The sequence below is a fragment of the Camellia sinensis genome, chromosome 8 (assembly GCF_055761805.1).
Source record: "Camellia sinensis isolate YWXY chromosome 8, ASM5576180v1, whole genome shotgun sequence".
In the NCBI taxonomy this organism is placed as follows: domain Eukaryota; kingdom Viridiplantae; phylum Streptophyta; class Magnoliopsida; order Ericales; family Theaceae; genus Camellia; species Camellia sinensis.
In genome coordinates this window covers 111,669,325-111,692,498 of record NC_138968.1, presented here as the reverse complement: position 1 = coordinate 111,692,498, position 23,174 = coordinate 111,669,325, and the positions used below count along the sequence as shown (strand labels likewise).

Sequence of the window (23,174 nt, the reverse complement as noted above, 5' to 3'; positions counted from 1 at the left end):
CGCCTTGGCCGTCCGTTTTGTTCGGTAAACTCAGGTTCAATGCTTTTTGGTGATTGGTGGTCGCCTGGTGGGCTCTACGGGCTGGCTGATATGGTTCGTTAATGCTGATTTCTTGTGTTTGGTGGTGAGTTACTTTGCCTTGTCATGGCTTTTCTGCCATGGCAAGTTTTCTTGCTTAGTTCGGTGTTTTTGGATATGAGATCAAGGCGTGAGCTTCAGTTAACGGGGTTCAAAGTAGCAGCACGATAGCCCTCTCACTCTCCTCTTCACTACAACACATTAAAACTGTGATGGGCACAAATCCCAACTGCGAATTGGTGCAAACAAAATATATCTAAAAAATGGAGTTTTGTCACTATGCATGTGGTATACCATGCTAGTGCATCTGGCTCAAAAACAGAAAAATTCTCTTTACAACTCTCTCTCTCTCTCCTCTAATAGAGCTCATGGATTCCAACAGCATTGGATCACCAGAGAGACTAATGAACATAGCTCAACAGTTTCGACTCTTCAACACCAATTACAACCCCATTGAAGACCCAACAATCAAAGACAGTGCAAGCAAGGCTGTTCCTCGAGAGCTTACTACAAATTCAGAATCTGCAACAAACGCACTTGAAAGAATCAGATCCAAGAGAGCTGCAGTTCTGATCTGCCTCTTTGAATATGAAAGAGGAGATCTCAGAGTCATTCTTACCAAGAGGCCTTCAACACTGTCCACTAATTCAGGGAATGTGTCCTTGCCAGGTGGAAAGACAGATGAAGGGGATGCCAATCATGTTGAGACAGCACTGACGGAAGCCAAGGAAGAGATTGGCCTGGACCCTTCACATGTCATTGTTGTCACAGTTTTACAACCCCTGGTAACAAATGTGGGCCCCTCCATTGATGCTTAACATACTTGGGCTGAGGTTTGTGCATATTATCATGTATGCTGTTGAGTGGAGGAAGAGTATTTTAGTACCAATCTATAAGAATAAAGGTGATGTTGGTATTGAGTTTGGCTACATGGGCTGGTTATATGAATTTGGGCAAATTCTTTGCTAGCGCCACGTGTTGGAATTATAAAATCATTTGAGATCATGCGTTGATGCTGATGAGGTGGGGGCTTCCATTGAAGATGAGTTTACATGGGCTGGGTGACTGGGGGTTTGAAACGTTGGGCTTCCTAATTTTGGGCTTATTTGCCGGGCCCAATTTCCAGTGGAGAAAAGGAGTAAAATGTGCCAATGATGAAGTTCTTTATTTTAGTTTTATTTTGAGTGTTTGTGAGGATTTTATTTTATTCATCTCCTTCGGATTTGTAATATTTAAAATGTTATAATAATTCTACATCCCGCTTCTTTCTATCACATTCTTTAATCATTTTCCCAACTATACATATGTATATATCTGATATGCCATGCATATCCATACTTTGCATCTATGTTTCATGTATCTTGATTCGACAAAGTTTACATTTGTGGATTTAATCAATTTTTATGTGATTCTATGCACTACCTCATGTTCTTGAGATGATTCACATGCCATATTTTAGAAGTCGGGTCTTTAGAAGCATTCTTGTGTATGTATTGTATTAGATTTTATATATAAGATAATGCATATTTTACTAATTTTGTTTTGTAGCTGTTCGAGGGACGTCAGTAAATATGTAAGTTTTTATCCTTTAGCATCCCACTTGTGTGTGTTTTTCTTACTATGTTTAGCATCTTACCATGTGGCTACTTGCTTACTTGATATAACTGTATAAATGTTAGTGGATGGAGGTTGTGTCGCTTAATTTGGAATGATGTTGGTTTTCATGATTGTAGACTCAATTTCTTTGAGTTGTACATTTTCAAAACTCTTTTTCAAAATACATGAAATCAAATTATTCAACAGAGACTGAAAACCGCACAAAGCCGACAGAAAAGTTATGCGAATGTCCGAAGGCGGGACAGAGAGTATAAAGTAGGTGATCATGTTTTTGTAAAAGTAACACCGATGAAGGACCAGACTCGTTTTAGAGTCAAGGGTAAGCTAGCGCCGAGATATGTCGAACCGTACGAGATTATTGAAAAGATTAATCTGGTGGCGTATCAAGTAGTGCTTCATCTTGAAATGGAGTATATGCATAACGTGTTCCACATTTCAATGTTGAGGGAATACCTTCGGGATCCCTTCTATATGATTGAGCCTACCCGTGTAGTGCTAAGTGATGACTACACTTACGAAGAACGGCCTATTCAGATTGTAAACCGACGGATCAAGAAGTTAAGGAATAAAGAAATTCCGTTAGTGAAAGTTGACTGGCAAAACCATAGTGGCGTGTATGCCACTTGGGAGAGGGAAGATGATATGATGAAGATCCTGAATTGTTCCCACTGAATCCTGTTTTCTTCCAAAATGAAGGTAATTCGAGTTTGGAGGACCAAACTCTTTATAAGGAGGGGAGACTGTGACAACCCTCACTACTGTTTACTGATAACACCACTAATTACTGCTAAACTGAGACTGATCATGATAAGTAATTAAATTGATTGAAATTCTGAGTTAGCTGATTGAGTGTGTTAGTTTAAGTGCATGTCTATCTGTTTGACTGTTAAATTATCTGTTCATGTATTATGTTTAGATTGCAAATTGAAGGCCTTATTTCCTACCATATAAAGCCTCGAAAGGCGCCATACCAATGCTTGAATGAAAACTGTTGTTGTAGGTGAATTCAGCCAACGGTAGATGACTTTTCCAATTTCCCTGGAAGTCAAGAACACACATTCTTAGTAAATATTCCAGAGTCTGGATGGTTCTTTCAGACTGACCATCTGTCTGAGGATAGTATGCACTACTCAGTCTCAGTTCAGTATCCAATGCTGTCTGCAAGCTTTGCCAGAATCTCGATGTAAACTTCGAGTCCCTATCAGAAACAATGGACACAGGCACTCCATGCAATCTAACAATCTCATCAATATAGATTACAGCCAATTTGTCCGCATTATAAATTGTTTTGACAGGTAAGAAATGAGCAGATTTAGTCAATCTATCAACAATAACCCAAATTGAATCCATACATTTACTGGAGCGAGGTAAACCAACAATGAAATCCATAATGATATGTTCTCATTTCCACTCCAGTATCGGTAAGGGTTGCAGTAAGCCTGCGGGTCGTTGATGTTCGGCTTTAACTTGTTGGCAATGAAGACATTTCGATAGAAAATCAGCAATCTCTTTCTTCATTCCCGGCCACCAGAAATTCAGTTTCAAGTCTTGGTACATTTTCGCATTTCCTGGATGAATAGACAATTTCGAATTGTGGCTCTCTTGTAGAATTCTTCTTTTCAGTTCAGAACCATTCGGTTCACACAATCTTCCCTGAAATTTCAACATATTATTCTCAAATTTGAAATCCGGCCTCGGTTTGGATTCCCGTTCTTCGATGATCTTCCTCAAGAGGTCATCCTATTGTTGTTTCTCTTTAATCTCTTCAATCAGTGCCGGTTGAGTAGAAATAGCGGCTATTGTTCCACCTTGTTCACGCTAAACAATCTCAATTTCAAGTCTTTCAAGGTCACATAGCAATTCTTTCTGCCCTGTGAGTAAACAGGCCAAATTTCCAATCGATTTCCGACTCAGTGCATCAGCAACGGTGTTAGCTTTTCCTGGATGGTACAAAATTTGCAGGTCATAATCTTTTATCAGTTCTAACCATCTCCGCTGCCTCATATTCAGTTCCTTCTGTGTGAAGAAGTACTTCAAACTCTTGTGATCTGTATACACTTCACATGTCGCCCCATAAAGGTAGTGACGCCAAATTTTTAGTGCAAACACTACTGTAGCAAGTTCTAAATCATGGGTCGGGTAGTTCTTTTCATGCGGTCTCAGTTATCGGGAAGCATACGCAATCACTTTCCCATTCTGCATTAAAACACACCCCAAATCCGTATAAGAAGCATTACTATATACAGTATAACCATCCGTACCTGAGGGTAAGGTGAGGATCGGTGCAGTCACTAGTCGAGTTTTTAACTCTTGAAAAGCTTATTCCCTCTGGTCGGTCCAGTCAAATGATATCCCCTTCTGAGTCAGCTGTATCAGTGGTAAGGCAATTTTAGAGAAATCTTTGACAAACCTTTTGTAATACCTGGCTAAGCCTAGAAAACTTCAGACTTCGATAACATTTGTCAGTCTAGGCCAGTTCACTACTGCTTCAATTTTCTGTGGGTCAACTGAAATTCCATCCTTACTGATCACATGCCCCAAAAACATAACATTGTCAAGCCAAAATTCACATTTAGTTAGTTTTGCATAAAGTTTCTGTTCTCTTAGGGTCTGTAGGGCAATTCTCAAATGATGTTCATGTTCCTCCGTGCTTTTGGAATAAATTAAAATGTCATCTATGAATACAACAATAAAGTCATCGAGGAATGGTTTAAAAATTCGGTTCATAAGGTCCATAAATGCAGCAGGTGCATTGGTAACTCCAAAAGGCATAACTAAGAATTCATAATGTCCATACCTCATTCGAAATGCAGTCTTTTCAATGTCCCCTGTCTTGACTTTCAAGTGGTGATATCCAGATCTAAGGTCAATTTTGGAGAACACTTGGGCACCCTGTAACTGGTCAAATAAATCATCAATGCGAGGCAATGGATATTTATTTTTCACTGTTACCTTGTTTAATTCACGGTAGTTAATGCAGAGTCTTAGTGAGCCGTCTTTCTTTTTTACAAATAAGACTAGTGCGCCCCACGGTGAAATACTGGGCCTGATGAACTTCTTATCTAACAGTTCTTGCAGTTGAACTTTCAACTCTTTCAATTCGGTAGGTGCCATTATGTACGGAGCTTTAGATACAGGCTGTGTACCCGGAACCACATCAATAGTGAACTCAATCTCCCTATCAATCAAATTCCCTGGCAAATCATCTGGAAAAACATCTAGGAATTCTCTGACTATAGGAATATTGTCTACATTAGTTTTATCATCAGTAGGTACAGTCAATACAGAACATAGATACCCTTTACACCCTTTTCTAATTAATTTAAAAGCTTTGATGGATGAAATCAGGTATGGGGAAGGTACTACTTCAACTCCGTTAAACACAAATTCAGGCAGTCCGGGTGGACGGAAAACAACTTGTTTTGTTACACAGTCTATGGTAGCATGATATTTTGTTAACCAGTCCATTCCCAATATCACATCAAAATGATCTATATTCAATGGCAGTAAATCAATATACAGATGAACATCCCCAACAATAATTTCACATGCAGGGTACATGTAAGCACAAGTCATGGATCCCCCAACAGGTGAAGATACAGCTAACAGATAGTTCATGAGTTCTAATAGTCTATTCAATTTTCGCGAAAAAGCATGCGATATATATGAATGTGTAGACCCCGAATCAATCAAAACATATGCATTTTGAGCACAAATTGAGAGTATACCTGACACAACGGTCTCGGTATTCTGTACATCGCCCGGTATGAGTGCGAACACTCGGTCTGCCTCATAGGCTCTTTTCCAGTAGCTTTGGGGTTGGGTTTCGGTGGAGCAGTTGATGCTGCTGCGCTTGGTGCAGCTTTACTATTGCCCTGAGGAGCAGAAAGGCAATCCTTGACCATGTAACCCACCTTGCCACACTTGTAACAAGTACCAGAGATTTTATAACAAACCCCCTTATGATTCTTACCACATTCGGAGCAGGGCGGTATAGAACGGTTTCCTTGACTGGAACTGGTTGTTGACCCTGTATTCTGTTTTTTGTTCAACGGACTGTTCCGGCCTTTCTTAAAAACTTCGTCTCTTACCACGCCATTCAGACGCTGGTGTTTCAGTCTGTTTCAATGCTTCGATGTTCAACTCAGCCATTATTGCTCGGTCAAGAAGATCCACATACCTAAGCAGTTTCAAAACATTAATTCTGTCAAGTATTTCCACATTAAGGCCGCCTTCAAACTTCCTGGCCTTCTTGTAGTCAGTGTCCACCATGTGTGGTGCACATCTGGCGAGTTCAGTGAATTTAGATTCGTACTCTGCAATCGACATGGTGCCCTGTTTCAGTTGTTCAAACTCAGTCACTTTGCGGTCCCTGACACACTGTGGGAAGTATTTCTCAAAGAAGGCTCCCTTAAACTGAGCCCAATTCATAACAGTGTCGGTGTCACGGACAAGCATCTACCACCGTCTAGCTTCCTCTTGCAAGGTAAAGGTAGCCAATAGGACTTTGTGTGCTTCAGAACACGGAAACACTTCGAATAACTTTTCTGTTTCAAGCACCCATGCTTCGGCCTTCAATGGTTCAAGGCCTCCCTGAAAGGATGGCGGTTTCATCTTGCTAAACTTCTGTGTCAGAGCTATTATATCATCATTAACAGGTGGCTCTGGCTGTACTGGAGGAGGTGGGGTTGTTGGTTCTGTTGTTGCAGCCTTAAGGCCTCAGTCAACATTTTCATTGTTCTTTCGAGCCTTGCCATTCTGGCCTCAGATGATTTAGTTTCATCAGTAGTTCTTGCATTATCCATTTCACTATAGACAATTGTAGCAATAATAAACATAGGCAGTTGCATACTTAAACACATTAGTACATTAGCACAGATATTCATGTCATGGCCACACACACTTTTCATGCTCATGCAATGCCCTATTTACTTTTCTAGGACATCCTATAGCTCATTTGGACACATGTTTGTGGTATAACTCGTGGTTTAGTATCGCTTTGATACCACTATGTCACGACCCAAACCCGCCCCTATGGGTTTAGCACCGTAACCGGCCAGTAATCCGAGATTACCGAAGGCCTGCTTAACAGTAAAACAGTAATATAGAGTACAGGGGCTGGCGGAAGCCAAAACAGTAATTAAAAGATGTCCAACGAGCTGTGACAGTCTGTATGCAAAAAGACTTTTTAAAATATATTCACGTTCAGAACAAAACAGTACTATACATACATATACAAACATTCGAGTTAGGGACCAAGTCCCTACCATAACAGTACAGTACAGGTCTATACAGTCGATACAAAACAGAGGCAGAAAAGGGGAAATCTAAAACACCCCGAAGCAGCCTTAGCTTGGCAGCACTTGGAACCTCAAGGTGAGGCACGATGGTTGGCTTGACAAAACAAGAGCCAATCCGACGCTCCTAACTCCGATCCGGTGCCTGAACACCTACATATATATATATATAAACAGTAAGCTAAAGTCCAGTGAATAACATATGCGTAAAGAGGTTAAGAATGAATGTCCTTTCAGTATTGAAAACAGTCATTTATCAGTATATCAGTCATTCAGTTTGTGGCTTATAATTCATGCCATAACAGTCATTCAGAAACTATAATAGTCATATGTGGTACATCCAATAGCAAGACAGTACAGTAGGTTTTAACAGACCGAGCAGTCAATGATGGCCATCATATCAGTAAACAGTAGTGGTTCTAAACATGGGAATCGACAAAGATCTCTGTAACAGTAACAGTAACAGTAAATTGCTATGGATGCCATGAATACAGTTCACAAATAAGACAAACATTCATTCAGTAAACAGTGTCATTTCAATAAGCAGTACAGTCATTTGTTCAGAAAATAATCTCAATTGAATATATCTTTACAACATTGTTACTCACAGAGTTCTGGGCTACAGATAAGCTAGTACGCGTCCTCAGATGCCAACCCTACAGTTACAGAACGAACACACACTAAGCTACACAGTTGGGAAAAAAATAACTTAATCCCTAATTTGCCTCAGTGTGGTTCTACATCAATATCCTCATTAAGATGCCTTAAACTAGGCCTATGAATGCTTAGGATAGAATGATGATGCAAAGATGCACTTTAAAACACTTTTCAGAATTTTCAGAAAACAGGGGTCTCGCTCGAGCGTGGCTTGCTACGCTCGAGCGGACATGCAGACAAAGGAGCTCCGCTCGAGCGTGACTTCCGTCGCTCGAGCGGACTGTAAGCTACAGTAAAAGTATTGGATGAACAAAAATCACGCTTGACGGGCGCTCAATCCACGCTCGAGCGTGAGACACAAGTCCTCGCTCGAGCGTGAACTCTCTCGCTCGAGTGCACTGTAAACACATGCAAAGTACTGGATACACGAATTTCACGCTCAAGCGCCAATTTCCTTGCTCGAGCGGACTGCATGAACACAAGGCGTACGCTCGAGCGCGGAGTTCCTCGCTTGAGCGTGAGTCCAAAATCTGGAATTTCCAGATTTGAACCTCAAGCTCAAAACTCAACTTTAATGCATCAAAACTCAACCTCTTGGGCCCATTTTCTGGAAAAACACTTTAAACCCATAACATAACATGTGTTTGAAGATCAATTTGTAAAATCAAAGCCTAAGGGTGAGTCAATTAATCACCATTTTCAAATAAACTTCAAGAACATGAAGAACAATGCAAATTCAACACATGCATGGGTTCCTTGAAACTCCAATGTTCTAAAACAAGATCAAATGCAAGATTTAACTTCAAAACATGGTGAGTTCATGGACTATAACAAAAATATAGACATGCATGCAATAATTTCCATGAAAACAACTCTAAACTTCATGATATGCACATGCATGCATGATCTAAGCCTCAATTCAACATTCAAACAAATTCTTGGCTTTAAAACTCTAACCTTCCAAGAACCATGCAAGAACTAACTCAAATTTACAAACTAAAGGATGAGATCCTTACCTAGGTTCCTCAATTTTAAGTCTAGAGGCTCAATTAAGCAATTAACCTTCAATTCCTTTAATTTCCAAGCAAAACCTTCAAGTTGAACTCAATCTCTCTCTCTCTCTCTCTCTCTCTCTCTCTCTCTCTCTCTCTCTCTTTTAGTCGGTTGTGTAAGGAAAAGGCTGAGGAAGAGATATGAATTTAGTCTCAAATGTTTTATAAGATGGCCCACTAACATGGCATTGTAGTAAATAAAGCCAACTATTGTAATTCAACACTATTTAATTCAATTTAATCATACCAAATCAATTTTCAATTAAAAATACCATAAAATCACATAAATTCCAATTAGCATAAAACATTAATCAATTTCAGATTTGGTCGCCGATAAGGCCTTCAATTTGCAATTTAAACATAATACATGAACAGATAATTTAACAGTCAAACAGATAGACATACACTTAAACTAACACACTCAATCAGTTAACTCAGAATTTCAATCAATTCAATTACTTATCATGATCAGTCTCAGTTTAGCAGTAATCAGTGGTGTTATCAGTAAACAGTAGTGAGGGTTGTCACAGAGAGAGAGAGACTTCAATTGTAAAGAGATTAAAAGCTTGATTTGGAGAATTGAAGGATTGTGTAGTAAAGCTCAAGTTTTTGCTAGAATTAGTGTTATTGAAGACTCTAGGTGTCACGACCCAAACTCGCCCCTATGTCATAACCGGCCAGTAATCCTTGAATTACCAAAGGCCTCTGAACTGATTATCATAAAATACAAGGGCTAACAGAAGCAAATACATAAATATATTCCAATGAGCTGTGCAGACTTATATGAAGCAGAATCTTTAAAACTTTATATATACATATACAAAAATAAATCGCACATTATACCTACACACTTAACTACAACATCTTAAGTATAGCCAACAAAACAAACAAAGTCTTATATAGAGAAACAACAGGAGCTTATAACATGCGACATATCAGGAACCTCCATATGAGACATAATGGTTGGCGTGACAAAACAGAAGTCAGACAGAAGCCCTTAGGCCTGGTCCTACACACGCTCACCTACATATACATATACACAAACAGTGAGCTAAAGCCCAGTGAATAACATTAACGTAAAGAGGTTAGTAAACAAATTCTGAACATATCATATCCATAAAACATATCATAACAGAACCAATTCTTATATCCGAATGTGTTCTGTGGGATGTACCATTCGGATATAAGAATTGGTTCGTTATGATATGTTTTATGGATATGATATATTCAGAATTCATTCACTAACCTCTTACATTAATGTTAGTCACTAGGCTTTAGCTCACTGTTTGTATATACGTACATGTAGGTGAGCGTGTGCAGGACCAGGCCTAAGGGCTTCTGTCTGACTTCCGTTTTGTCAAGCCAACCATTGTGCCTCACGTGGAGGTTCCTGATGTGTCGCATGTTATAAGCTCCGGTTGTTTTTGTATATGAGACTTTGTTTGTTTTGTTGGCTATACTTAAGATGCTGTAGTTAAGTGTGTGGGTATAACATGTGATTGATTTTTGGACATGTATATATAAAGTTTTAAAGATTCTGCTTCATATAAGTCTGTATAGCTCATTAGACAATTATATTTATGTATTTGCTTCCGCTAGACCTAGATTTTATGATAATCAGTTCAAAGGCCTTTGGTAATCCAAGGATTACTGGCCGGTTACGACGCTAAACTTATAAGGGCAGGTTTGGGTCGTGACACTAGGTTTGTGATTAACCCTTAATTCATGAGTTAAGATCATCAACCATGTGTATTCAAGAGCTAATATGATTAAATATAAGAAATGAGCTAAGAATGTCGAATTTGAAGCTAGATCATACATGCATGTGTCAACATGAGGTGTTTTATTATTTTGAGTACATATTTGTCATCCATGTTTGGAATTAAAGGTTGAATTAGACATGCATCCATGATTTATAAGATTTTGAAGGGTTTGGAAACAATTTTGTACATGCATAAAGATTTTGATTTCAAATTTGGCAATTTATGATACTTTTGAGCTCATGGGTTCAAGTTAAGTTTATACATATGTGTTTCCATGTATTTTCAAAGGTTCCAGCATGCAAGCTTTTACACTTTAAATACATGATTTGAAGTTCAAACTGTGTTCTAGAAATTCTAGAATTCGAACACATCGCTCGAGCGAATAAGTTGTCGCTCGAGCACACATCTCATGCATCTAGTAGTTTTGCAGACATTTGCACTTAGCTCGAGTGACTGAGTTATCGCTCGAGTGAACTGCCTTTTATTTTGGACCTTGGCTTGGGCGACCATCGAGCCTAGATTCAGACCATCTAGTACTTTTGTAGACCATATGGTCCACTTGAGTGACCAATGTTGCGCTCGAGCGAAGTGTCCTATTTCAGCATATTTTGAAAAGCCATACTCTGATCACATTTCTATTCTCATTCCTTTCTAAGCATTCTTAGGCATGAATTGAGCATCCTAAGTGAATTAATGAATTAGAACGAGACAAAAAAGAATTGAATAAGTTAGAGAATGATTTGAATAAGCGATGTGATTCAATGTGTGTATGTTATGAATTGTGTAGATTCATTTGCAAAGCCATATCAACAACCAAATCATTATGAGTAATATCTTAGTAAAGACATTTTTATGTACTTTATTTTCTAAATGATTCCAATGTGGTAGGTCTTTCCGAACTTAAGATTTTGTATTATGAATGAGCCTTCTATCTATCTGATTCGTAAAAGTTCTGTAAATGTGATTGACAAACATGAAAGCATATGATAGACCTAAGGTTATTCTGTACACTTGAAATGGACTAGATGTCATTCTGTATATCTGATAAGATGGACCTAAGGTCGTTCTGATTAGCTAATTCTATGCACATCTGATAAGTTTGAATAACTGTATGTGTTGACGCAATGGTCATTATATAGCTGTGATTGAATAGACCCGAGGTTGTTATACCTGAGGTCGTTCTGACAAGTATGATTTGTTCTGCTCTATATCTCTGAATATGTTGGACCGAAGGTCGTTTTGTCATGTATTGGACTCGAAGTCATTCCGTTATGATACGAATCTATTATGAGAATGATTTGTTTAAATAGTACAACTCATTCATATAACCTCTTTACTCTTATGTTATTCACTAGGATTTCGCTCACTTTGTTATATATATATATATATATATATATATGTAGGTGAGCAGCAGGATGTCCAGCCCTATTGAACCTATCGAGAAATATCGAGTTTTTGTGGAGTCAGCCAAGGATGCCTCACACACGAGGTTTTTGTTTTGATCTTTTATTTCCTTTTGTTGGTCATGTTTGACCATGTCTGTGTATAAGTTCTGGTTTTTGTATGACTATGATATATGTACGATCTTGGATATTTGAGATCCTATATATATGTATGGGTGTGAGTTATTAATATATAAGAAGTTTTTGTTCATAATAATTATGTACATGGTCATTGGAGAATATTCACTTTGCTTGGTTTGAGTTTTTTAAAAACACTTTTTAGAAAATTTTACTTTCTTGTTTTCCATATTTTTTTGTTTTTACTGAATTTTTTTAATATTTTAAGTAATTTTTTTAATTTTTAGACATACCTAACATAAATATACTTGAAAATTCTACTTTCTTATTTTAATTTTTTCTAAAAACACTTTTTGTGAAAAAAAATCTTTAAAAAATTCACTAAATACCAAAAATACAAAAAAAAAAAACGAAAATTCAGTACATTTTTCATATTTTTGTGTATTTATTAATTTTTTAAAATATTTTTTCACAAATATTTTACTTTTTAGACATATCTAAGTAAGATACATCTAAAAAAGTAAAAAAATGTCAAAAATTTTAAAAATATTCACTAAAAATCAAAAAACACGAAAAACAAAAAACTCAATTTTCAAAAAACTTAATTAAAAAAACTCAAACCAAATGTTTTTGCTTCCATTTATGGCCTCATATAATTAAATATGATTTGATTTACCGGCCGGTTATGATCCAAACCTCTATGGACGAGTTTGGGTCGTGACAAAAATATTACAAATTCATTGTATAGCAGCATCTGTATCATAAAGAAAATGATATAGATAATTGCTAAAAATTTTAATAAATCTTTTGAGGTCTCTAATATTACGCGTATCATAATTATGACAAGCAAAACGAAATCATTTTTCTTTCCAACAAAGGATTGGTTAGCTAGGTGTTAAATTGGTCCAACTTGGTCGGTTAATTGGCCAAAATTCACATCGAACTAAATTTATCAGTTTTGTACAACCAATCAATTTAGTTACATACCAGGCTAGTTTGGTTACTTCGATTTAATCGATTTTTCTTCTATTGTTTCTTGATGGTGTTGACATGAGGTAAATCATCGATTTGGAAGATCTTTGGCCTGTTCTATCACAGACACCATAAACACCACCGAACCAGATACAAAAGAGAAAAAAATTGACGGCTTTTCGCTCCGTTGTAGTCGTTATAGACACCATGGAAAACTTATACTCATGCTCTGTTTTCTCATCTACAAGTAATATTGGAAATTAAATTTGAGCAGTGCATGATTTAATGATTAGCAAAGGTGGACCCAATCGTGAACAGAAAATACCATGATAGAAGTACATGGTTGCCTGCCAAAATCATAGACAGTCATTGTGCTAATAAAAATGTGTACAAAAAGATTTTATTGCTCTTTTTTAATAAGCATGTTTACAAACAACTGGTGAACGAATTCAATAAAGGATCAAATGAAAGAAATGCCCATCTTTTTGTTACAACTAAGGTGTTGCTAGTGGAGGCCATTGGTCATAACAGTGAAGGCAATGCATAGAATGTTACATGGTGCCAGTGACTTCCTGTTGTTTTGACTGGTGTATGGCAAAAAAGAGAGAGAAAGAACAGATGGAGTTCAATGGTCGCGATGATTGTCGGCTGCAACGGTGAATGGTATTTGAAACCATCGATGTGGTCGTGTTAACTATCATGTCGGCGATGGTGTTGATTCAGCTCTAACCACAGTGGTGACAGAAAGAGAAAGATGGCATGAGAGAGAAATAGAAACATCGATCACTTTAAAAACTAAAAATTCAAAAGTTTTTGATCTTAAGATACTTCAATATGAAGCATTAAAAATTATTTCCTTATCTTAACGTTAACAGAAGTTAAACATTGAGTAATTGTGACAATCTATTCTAGAGTGACCCCTCAAGCGGTGAAGAGAGGGTAGCCAGCACTTCGCTCTGCAGATTGAAATGCTGAGAGCTTGAGTTCGCCGCTCAAGCAGTGGAAAGACCACTCTAGTGGTTTGCGTGAAATCAGCAACTTAAAAACTTACTTTGGGCTCATTCTTTTCATTGTTCTTTCATTTCTTTCCTCTCCTCTCCCTAGCTCCAAAAAACCCTAATTTTCTCTCTCTAGAAATCTCCCTTCTCACTTAGAATCAATCCGAGATTTCTTGCAAAAACGTGAAGTCCCCGTGGAGACTGTGATTCTCAACAATTGGATTACGATTTCGTGAAGAGTTCTTCTTGGTTCTTCCTTCTTGAGGTATGGTTACTTTTAACTAGGTATCTCCTTGATTTGAGATGGATATGTGGGGTTCTCTAAGCTATGATGTTTACAGAGGTGATTTTGTACATAAAGTGAGTTTTGATGTTTAAAAAGGGGCTTCTACCTAAATTTTTGAAAGTTTATGAGTATATCCTTGTTGATTATGAATTGATGTTGTGTATTGGTTCCTAAAGCATGAAAGAGGGTAAAGCCCCAAATCTTTCCAGAACACTAGTTTTTAAAATAAAAATTTTAAAAAATGATTTAAGAATGATGTTTTGTTCAATTGATCCTTAAATCTTTGGAATTTGGTGAATGATTGATACAAATGTGTTGAGATATAGAATTTTGGATTATTTCATAAATATGTTGGAGCTTGTTGGAATGAGAAATTCAAACAAAAATTTCCTTTTGTCTATTGTTTGCTCTCTTTCATTTATGAATCGAATGAGAATTTGAAATTCATGCACCATGTGTATTATCGTTTTATTTCGCAATCCTATAATCTCATGGAAGCTTAGAAATATCAAAAGGGGGTAAATAATGTATGAGTCCGAGTAGTCTGAGTCGGGTTTTGAAAACATATTGTGTGTGGTATTGGTGCCTAATTGCCCTATTTTAAGCTTATCGCTGAACAAATGTGTGGAAAAAAAATTTGGGTGCCCACTGGTCCTGCCATATTCATAGCTGGCAAAAGTGGACAAATGATTATATTTTGGGTGCTCATCACCCTGCCGTATTCATAACCAGCAAATGTGGGGATATTTTCTGGTATGAACCTATATATATGTATTGTTTGGAAATCCTATTAGGGATTTCATAGTGTATTTACCACCCAATATTAATGAAATGTTTAAATTTGAACAACGGTGCATTTATTCCCTTTTCATTCAAACACTATAAAGGTAATTATCTTGTCATCGCATGATCATATGAATTTCAGTCTATTAGATAATTTGTTACATGTATCTCTACTGGACATATAGCTTATCCCTATCTAATATTTTCAAGACTTGGTGATATGCCTCACCCCAATGATCAAGAGGTGGATTTTGTTAATGGAGCACGAAGGCTAATGTATATGAATTATGTAGAAGCTCCAAGCTTAATTGTTTTGGAATTGAGTGTCCAATTTTCGTTGTACCAAGGCCCTTGCCTTGATGTTTGTAAGCTCTTAGGACATTTGTTTGGAAAATCTCTAGTTTCTTGAATTATGATGACATTACTCTAACTATAGTTGAACTTGAAATTGTAATCTTTTGACTATAGTTCAATGAAAAAGAGAGCATTTTATACTGAAGTTATCTTTTATTTCTAAAGTAATTCTAAAGAAAACATTTTGTTACATAAAGTCAGTGAAATTACTCATGAATTGGTATCTATTATTGTTTTAAATTTTTGGGACGTTGCAGTAATGTTTGAAGAGAGAGAAAGTCACTCTCTTACCGACACTTATATTATCATTACTGTAGAAAGAAGAGAAACTCCATTGATTAAAGATTCATCATCGATTGAGGCTTCATCGGCGGTCATTTTCGCTAGCAGATTGAAGAATGAGTTTCAAGTTCATAAGTTCCTCCAACGGATCAAAGAGAAAGATAGAGAAACTCACTCGTCTTCCACCAATGGACCAAAGTGCTCTTCTAAAGAGATTTTCATTGTTGTCCATCTAATTCTCTTCGCCGACGTAGCCATCCATCTCCAACTTCAGTGTCGCAAATGTTTGAGCATCTAAGGAAAAAGTGAGCATCGGAAATCTCCCCAGCCGAATGAACTTCACAAAGCTTATACGGAAAAATCTCATTAAGTCGATTGAGCATCCAAGGCAAATGTTTGTCCAAATTTTACAAATTGCAATTTTTTTATTTTATTTTATTTTTCACATAAATTAGATTTTTGGGATGTGTTGGTGATAATTACAAATAAAATATCAGAAAATACAAATAATAAAAATTTTAATAACTATTGAAAGGGCTGAGATGCGAGAAATTAGCTCTCTTTAAGGAGATTTAAGTCTTCTGCGATTAGGCAAAGCCTCACACCGGTACAGTAAAAAAAACATTGACTTGTCCAATCACGATATTACAGCCCGACTAAATCGTATGGTTCACCATTACTGCACAATTGGTTGAACTCAAAGTTTTATCACATACACTTAAAACCTCACATTGGTGCAGCAGAAAAAACTTTGACTTGTCCACCTACAATACAACAACCCGACTAAGTCGTATGGTTCGCCAATACTACACAATTGTTTGAACTCAAAGTTTCATCACATACACCCTTTATTTCTTTGCCGGACAATCTCATACAAAAAATAATAAAATAATAAAATAACAAACAGTTATTGTTTTCAAGATAAGAGGTTAGCTCTATTTATAAGAGAGGAAATCTTGGGGCAAAAGAAAGGAAAATAAAATAAAATAGGAGTACTTACGTATAGGTCCTAATAAGCGGATTTATTATCTAATAGGTCTTATGAAAAAAATTTGTCATAAAAAAAGTCACTAATTGTAAGTTTTAGCGGCAATTTATAAAAATCATGACCAAAAAAATGTACTAATTGTCAATTTTCAGCGACGTACGTAAAAAATTGTCATCCAAAAATTTTATTTTTAGCGACAATTTTACTAAGACTTATTTTTAATAGGACTTGATAAGAATTAAGTCTAACTATTAGGATCTATTGGTAATTTACCCAATAAAAGTAAAATAAGAGTTATTTGGTGGGTAAGAATACTTGGAGGAAAAGAAAAGATAAGAGTTACTCGGTGGATAAGAATACTTCTCTTAGAGGCAAAGAAAGGTAGCTTAGAGAACAAGTTGTTTGGAGCCCAAGCACATAATATAATTTCTAACACATTATAATATTAAAATATCTGCTAACAGGATATAAATTGAATATATCTTTTTGAAACCGAAAATGATTTATTTTTTAATTTAAAGATTGTATAAGGCTTTGATTTGGGCGAGTTAATTACCCTACAATATTGCGGGTTTTGTTTTAGTTGGTAATTCTCATATGAATGATGGCACTATGGAGAAGCAAATAGTTTTTTCTTGTATTAAATTAGCAAGAGCAGTGGTATACGTATTCAACTCCAATTTTCAGTAGTTTACCAAATTGAAGTGTATCCTCTGCAAGAACAACCACGGGCAAGGACTGCATGCAGGCGACGTCAATGTTAGGTCTCTCAGGCAACCTCCTTTTGGATGCTCTCTATGGAGTCCTTTGTCTCTCTACTATAATATGTTTGGGCGAGAGAGAATGAAGTTTTTCTTTTAGATATTTATCCGTAGGTTTTTTTTTCTGACTAAACACGTAATGGACTTTCTCGCTAGTGCACTGGGTCTACCATGGCATGTCACGTCTGCTTCTATGGTTCAATCTATGTTTCGTTTCGAATCTGTGACCGTAGCATTACTCATTAAACATCATTTAAGGGTAAGAGTGGGTTTCTAACATGGCAAGCTTTCTGACATCATGCTGAAATGGCACACTCTAGTTGGTTTGGAGTACCAAATACGTCGGATGATGTGGAATTTCCGGAATACTGAATAATTTCCCCCTTTTGGATAGTTTCACATGTGAATGGTGCCAAAGACAAATCTTAGGTTTCACTTATTACTATTCTGATTCCAAGTGCAGATTCAAGCTCGATATTCTCTGCTCTAAGTTGATTAGGCCAATGGGAAATAGTCAGGAGCATAAATCTATTTGCCACAAACATCCCTTGACCTTATTTCCATGTGTCGAGGACATCTTTAATATTACATGCTCTGCTGTGTCCTCTCTGCCCGTGCAGATCAGTCCTCGGATACTTTGGCACGTGCCTCTGCTCTAGTTGTGATTTTTCACTTTATGTCTCATGTGCTATGTTAATGCCTACCAAGGTTCTGAAAAGCGGTTACGGTTGCCGTAACTGTGGCGGTGGCGCGGTTGCGATTGCGGGGTGTAAAGGCCGTATCTTAACAGTTGAGGTAACTGGAACCGTGAATTTTTTTATTTTTTGCATAATTTGAAGAAAACTTACCGATACACACATTTTTCCATGATCATATTTATTGGGTTTTAAAATAAATATTGATCAATTTTTATAAATTTTTTAGTTTGATCCAATATATTTCATATTTTTAAATCACTATAAACTAAGTTTTTTACATTTTATTTTAATAATTGATGACTTTATATTATACAAAAAATCAATCACTAACTATTATATATAAGATAAACAATGACAAAAGTAAGAGAATAAATAAAAGCCTAAATATATATATATATATATATTAATCAAGCCAAATAGATAACGATCACACTTCTTCTTCTTATTATTATTGTTATTATTATTATTATTATTATCAAACAATATATAGATAGACACACACAAACAAAATGGTTGAGTGATAGTAGTTGAATAGAATAACATAAGTCTTACAGCTTCAACAAATCAATAACATGTTCTTCATCTTCCCTTTTCTCTCTCTCTATCTCTATCTCTATCTCTTGTTCCTCCATCTTCCCTCTTCATTTTCCCTCTTCTCTTTCTATTTCTCTTCCCCATTTTCAACTTCTTTTTTTTTTTTTTTTTTGTATTTTTTCAAAAGAAGCAATTAGGAACCGTTACGTAACGGTGCGTAATAGGCCGTTACAGCACTGCTACGACCGCTATAGCAGCCGCTACGGCCAATACACCTTTGAATCTCAATCACACTACAAAAGCGGCCGTAACGGGTAGCGGTAACTACCACAACCGTTACGTAACGGCGTTACGTAACGGTTGCGGCCGCTTTTTAAAACCTTGATGCCCACCATTGATAATGAATTCTTTGCACACCAAATACAGCATCGAAGCCACCCGCGTTCCTTGATTCCATTGCGGGAAATGCAACATCCTACCCTACTATCCACTATTGTTGTTTCATTGACGTGCTCTGGATGTGAAGGAACCTTGCAGGACTCAGACTTGAGCTATGTTTGCCCTCCTCAATGCCTCTTCTTGTGCAAATCATGTGTTGAATTGCCAAAAGAGATCCAACACCCATTCCATCCCCAACACCCTCTCAATTTCTCGGATGATAATAAGGATAGTTGGCGTCATCATGGGAATAACCTCTACCACTATGTGGCGTATCAGTTCTACATGGGCCTTGAATGTGACTCGCTTCACACCGTAAAGTATGAACATCACGAACACCCTCTTGCTTTCATAAACCAGGGCATTAGTTATAACTTGCTATGCCACTAGTGCAGTGCCCGTTGTCAAAGTCTCATCTTATGTTGTGTCCAGTGCAATCTAAATCTCCATGTCGAATGCATTCCAGCATTGCAAAATACTGCTAAGGTTGAGACTCACAGACATCTCCTCACGCTCACCGATCCTCTTCTAGAGGACGATACAGATGAGTACTACTGCAATGTTTGCGAAAGGGAAAGAAACCCCAAGCACTCTGTTTATTACTGTGCTAAATGTGATTTTGTCACCCACATTGAATGTGGATTCCCAGACCTCAAGGTACATTGATATTTTTCATCGTGATAATGTTATGACAAACCACATTTATCTGCTAAATTTTTTTTACAATGGCACATGTGAAGATTAGACTTAAATCCCAATGCTAGCTAACCTCTTATGTCATTTTAGCACACGAGATCCGATCTATTGCCCTGTTTCTATGCCTTTTTGTATTGATTCAATGATTCTGATCATGTGACAAAGAAACATAAGAGATGGGGATGGAGGATCCAGTCTCCCCATCTCCCTAAAACAAAATCAAACAGCAATACTAGGTATTATGAAAAACCTTTCATGAAAGTTTTGTGACCCTTGGATTACACTTAGAATAAAGCACCACACACTAATCAAGGTAATCCAAGGATCATAAACCTTTCACGATCATTTTCTTGAAAAAAATTTCATGATCCCCAACTTTTCTCAATAAGTAAAACCCAAAGTAGAGGTGTCAAGGTTTGTGGAATTTAAAACTTTGGTATAGTTTGCAAATAGAATCATACAAAATTCATTGTTATTGGGCTAACATATGGAAACAATACAAGAAATTATTGAAGTATTGGAAGTTAAGTATCAATTTACAACGCTATAAATCACATATTGGTTATCATGTTCTAAAGTTTTGTGCACCACCGGTGCACGACTCCAAAACATAATTGACCAAATGAACTATATCTCAATATTGCTTGTAATTAAGGTGGTCAGTCCATTAGAGGAAGAGTCATATGAGGAGGAAAAACCATCGGTGGTGCAGCAACTTGTGGATGCAGGTTTGGATCCCTTTCATGATTATGATATAGAAGAATATTGTGCTCGTGCAACTGATGCTGAAGGGGCAGGTGATGATGAAGTTAACATGCTTTATTCTCAAAGATCACAGGAACAAGAGGTCAAGTCATTGATAAGAAGATTGAAGAGACTCCTGCAATAAGGCACGTCATGAATATAACAAACGTATCTTGAACTCAGAGAAAGAAAATCATCACCCATCAGAGGTGTGGAAAATATGAAAAATTGCAATTCAAGGTGTAAGACAAAAACAAAAATTAATAAAACATGAAGGTGCAATTCACAATGAGGTAGGGTGCAACTAAAAATTTGGGATTCCCTTCCATGTTCATGTATTTTATTTTATTTTATTTGGCGCAGTTCAATTGAACTATGATTCCCCTGCAAAATAAGTGTTTGCTATGATGCCAAGGTGATATGGGTGGCTAGGACAATGGCTTATCTCAGACATCCTTGGGATCTTGTTTATTATATTTTGCTATTAATTGTGCATCATTGAGAGTATCTCCAATGGTTGTTACTATAATACCATTGCTATCATTATAATTTGGTAATAAATAGTGTTATTTTGCCAAATTATAGCAATGGTATTCCAATGGCCACTTGCTATTTTGGCAATTCTCAACCAACTTTCCCTCTAAGTTTGTAGGTGCTATTTGGATATCAGTTTTTTAGTGATTTTATTTTTGTTTATTTTTTTTATTTTGTGATTTTTTTTTTTTTAAAAAAAAAAATTATATATTTATATTATTCCCAACTAGACAAATGTAAAAAATGAAAAAAAAAATTAAATATAATTCACCTCACCAAAAAACATATCACTACACAAAAAAAATAATAATTTTTTTAACTACATATAAAAAATAAACAATCACCAACGACCCACCCAAAATCATCCATCATTCACCCAATATTCATTTACCAACAACCAACCATCAACAACTATCCATTATTCACGCAGTATTCATTCACCAACAACCACCCACCACCATCCATTATTCACCAACAACCACTGTAGCATGTTTTTCGTGCTCCTTTTGGATACGACTAACCCTACAGTTTGGACTCTCGTGATTCTAAATCTGATTCCACAAGTGCAATGTGAAATAGATAAACACAAAAGAGTCCAAATCCAGAAACTCTTTTAGAAAATCGATTTTGAATCAAAATGTCAAAAATGGACTGCTTTGCCAGATTACAGAGTCGCCACCTAAATATTTTTAAAAAATTTAGAAAACCCGAGACTCGTGCCAAAGGCCACTTATCCGTCATCACCAAAGTGTTTTGGCTTGGGAACTTAGGTATGAGAGGGGAAGGTCATAAAGTGAGCACCCCCGCTCGCCCGATCAAAGATCGGCCTCTACTAATCATGATATGATTCTTATTTACAATATATACTCTTGTTTCGATTATTAGGCTATCTTTATTGTGTGTTGCACACAAGTATAGACTAATTTGTAGAAATTGGAACACTTTGATTTCATGTTTTTGAAAAAAGAGGTTTGAATATGTACCACTTAAAAAGGTGATCTCATATGTACATCTATCAAATCATCCCAATTTAAGCAATTAGCCTTCGTCCATAGGCATTCAAACAAGTAATCACTTAAGCACTTAACCTCATGGTAATCATGCTCAACATGGCAACAATCACACACATGTAATATACTAAAGCAATAAGTGCTCACTTAGTACTCCAAGGCAAGCCAAAAGAAACAAAATAGTTAGAAAAATGCATGATCCTAACTAATGCAACACATGCAATATGAAATTAATAGACTCGGCTACTAACATGGCATGGGAATCGATTTGATAGCATGCAGTTTGAGCACGTTTTCAAATAAGTATTTAAATAACAATGTGAGTTAGAATGATGTGCCAAGCCTAACACATGCAAGACAATGGATGCAAATCATGAGAAATGCTAAACGCAAAAGTGATACTCTAAACTATCTATCATAAGCAAATAAATAAAAAGGAGAAAAACGTGGGGTTGGGAGACATGCACGTTATTACACATTGGCCCTCGCACAAGAGGGTATGAATAAATAGCCTAACTAAACTAATTAACTAGCTATTACAAACCAAATAAAATAAATTAACTAAGCTAACTAATTATTACAAATGAAATTAACTAATTAATTACACTAACTAATAAGTTACAAATGGGAATTCACTAATTATTACACGTGGGATCAACTAATTTAATTAACAAATTAACAACTAATTAAACTCAAGTGGGGTAGTGAACCGTGCACCCTAATGCGAACATCCTCTCAGAAACACCTCTATTTTGCTGCCAGGACTATTCTACCTGCAGAAAAAGCTCCTGTTTTGCCTCTGTTTCTGCTCTGCCTTGCAAAAAAAAGACACTGCCTGTTGACACAAAAGTGGCCGGCCAGCCAGAAGTAGTGTACGGCCGGCTGCTAATGGTGGCCGGCCGACCACTATTGTAAATATTGCCTTGTTGTAACAAAAAAAGAACAGAGCAGAAACAGGGGAATATTCATCCTCTCTACCTCTCCCTATCATGAAATTGCTCAAAGGAGGGATAGAACCAAGTCGCAAATCATCAATAATTGCAAAGTTATTGCATGATGATCTATGGCTCGATTGGACAAAAGCTCAATGAGGGAAAATAAATGACCAACAA

General features: G+C 36.7%; 1 pseudogene; it reads left to right on the top strand.

Moving 5' to 3' along the window:
• The first annotated feature begins 446 nt into the window (after nucleotides 1-446).
• On the top strand, nucleotides 447-896 carry LOC114322765 (nudix hydrolase 22, chloroplastic pseudogene; annotated as a pseudogene).
• The last annotated feature ends 22,278 nt before the right edge of the window (nucleotides 897-23,174 follow it).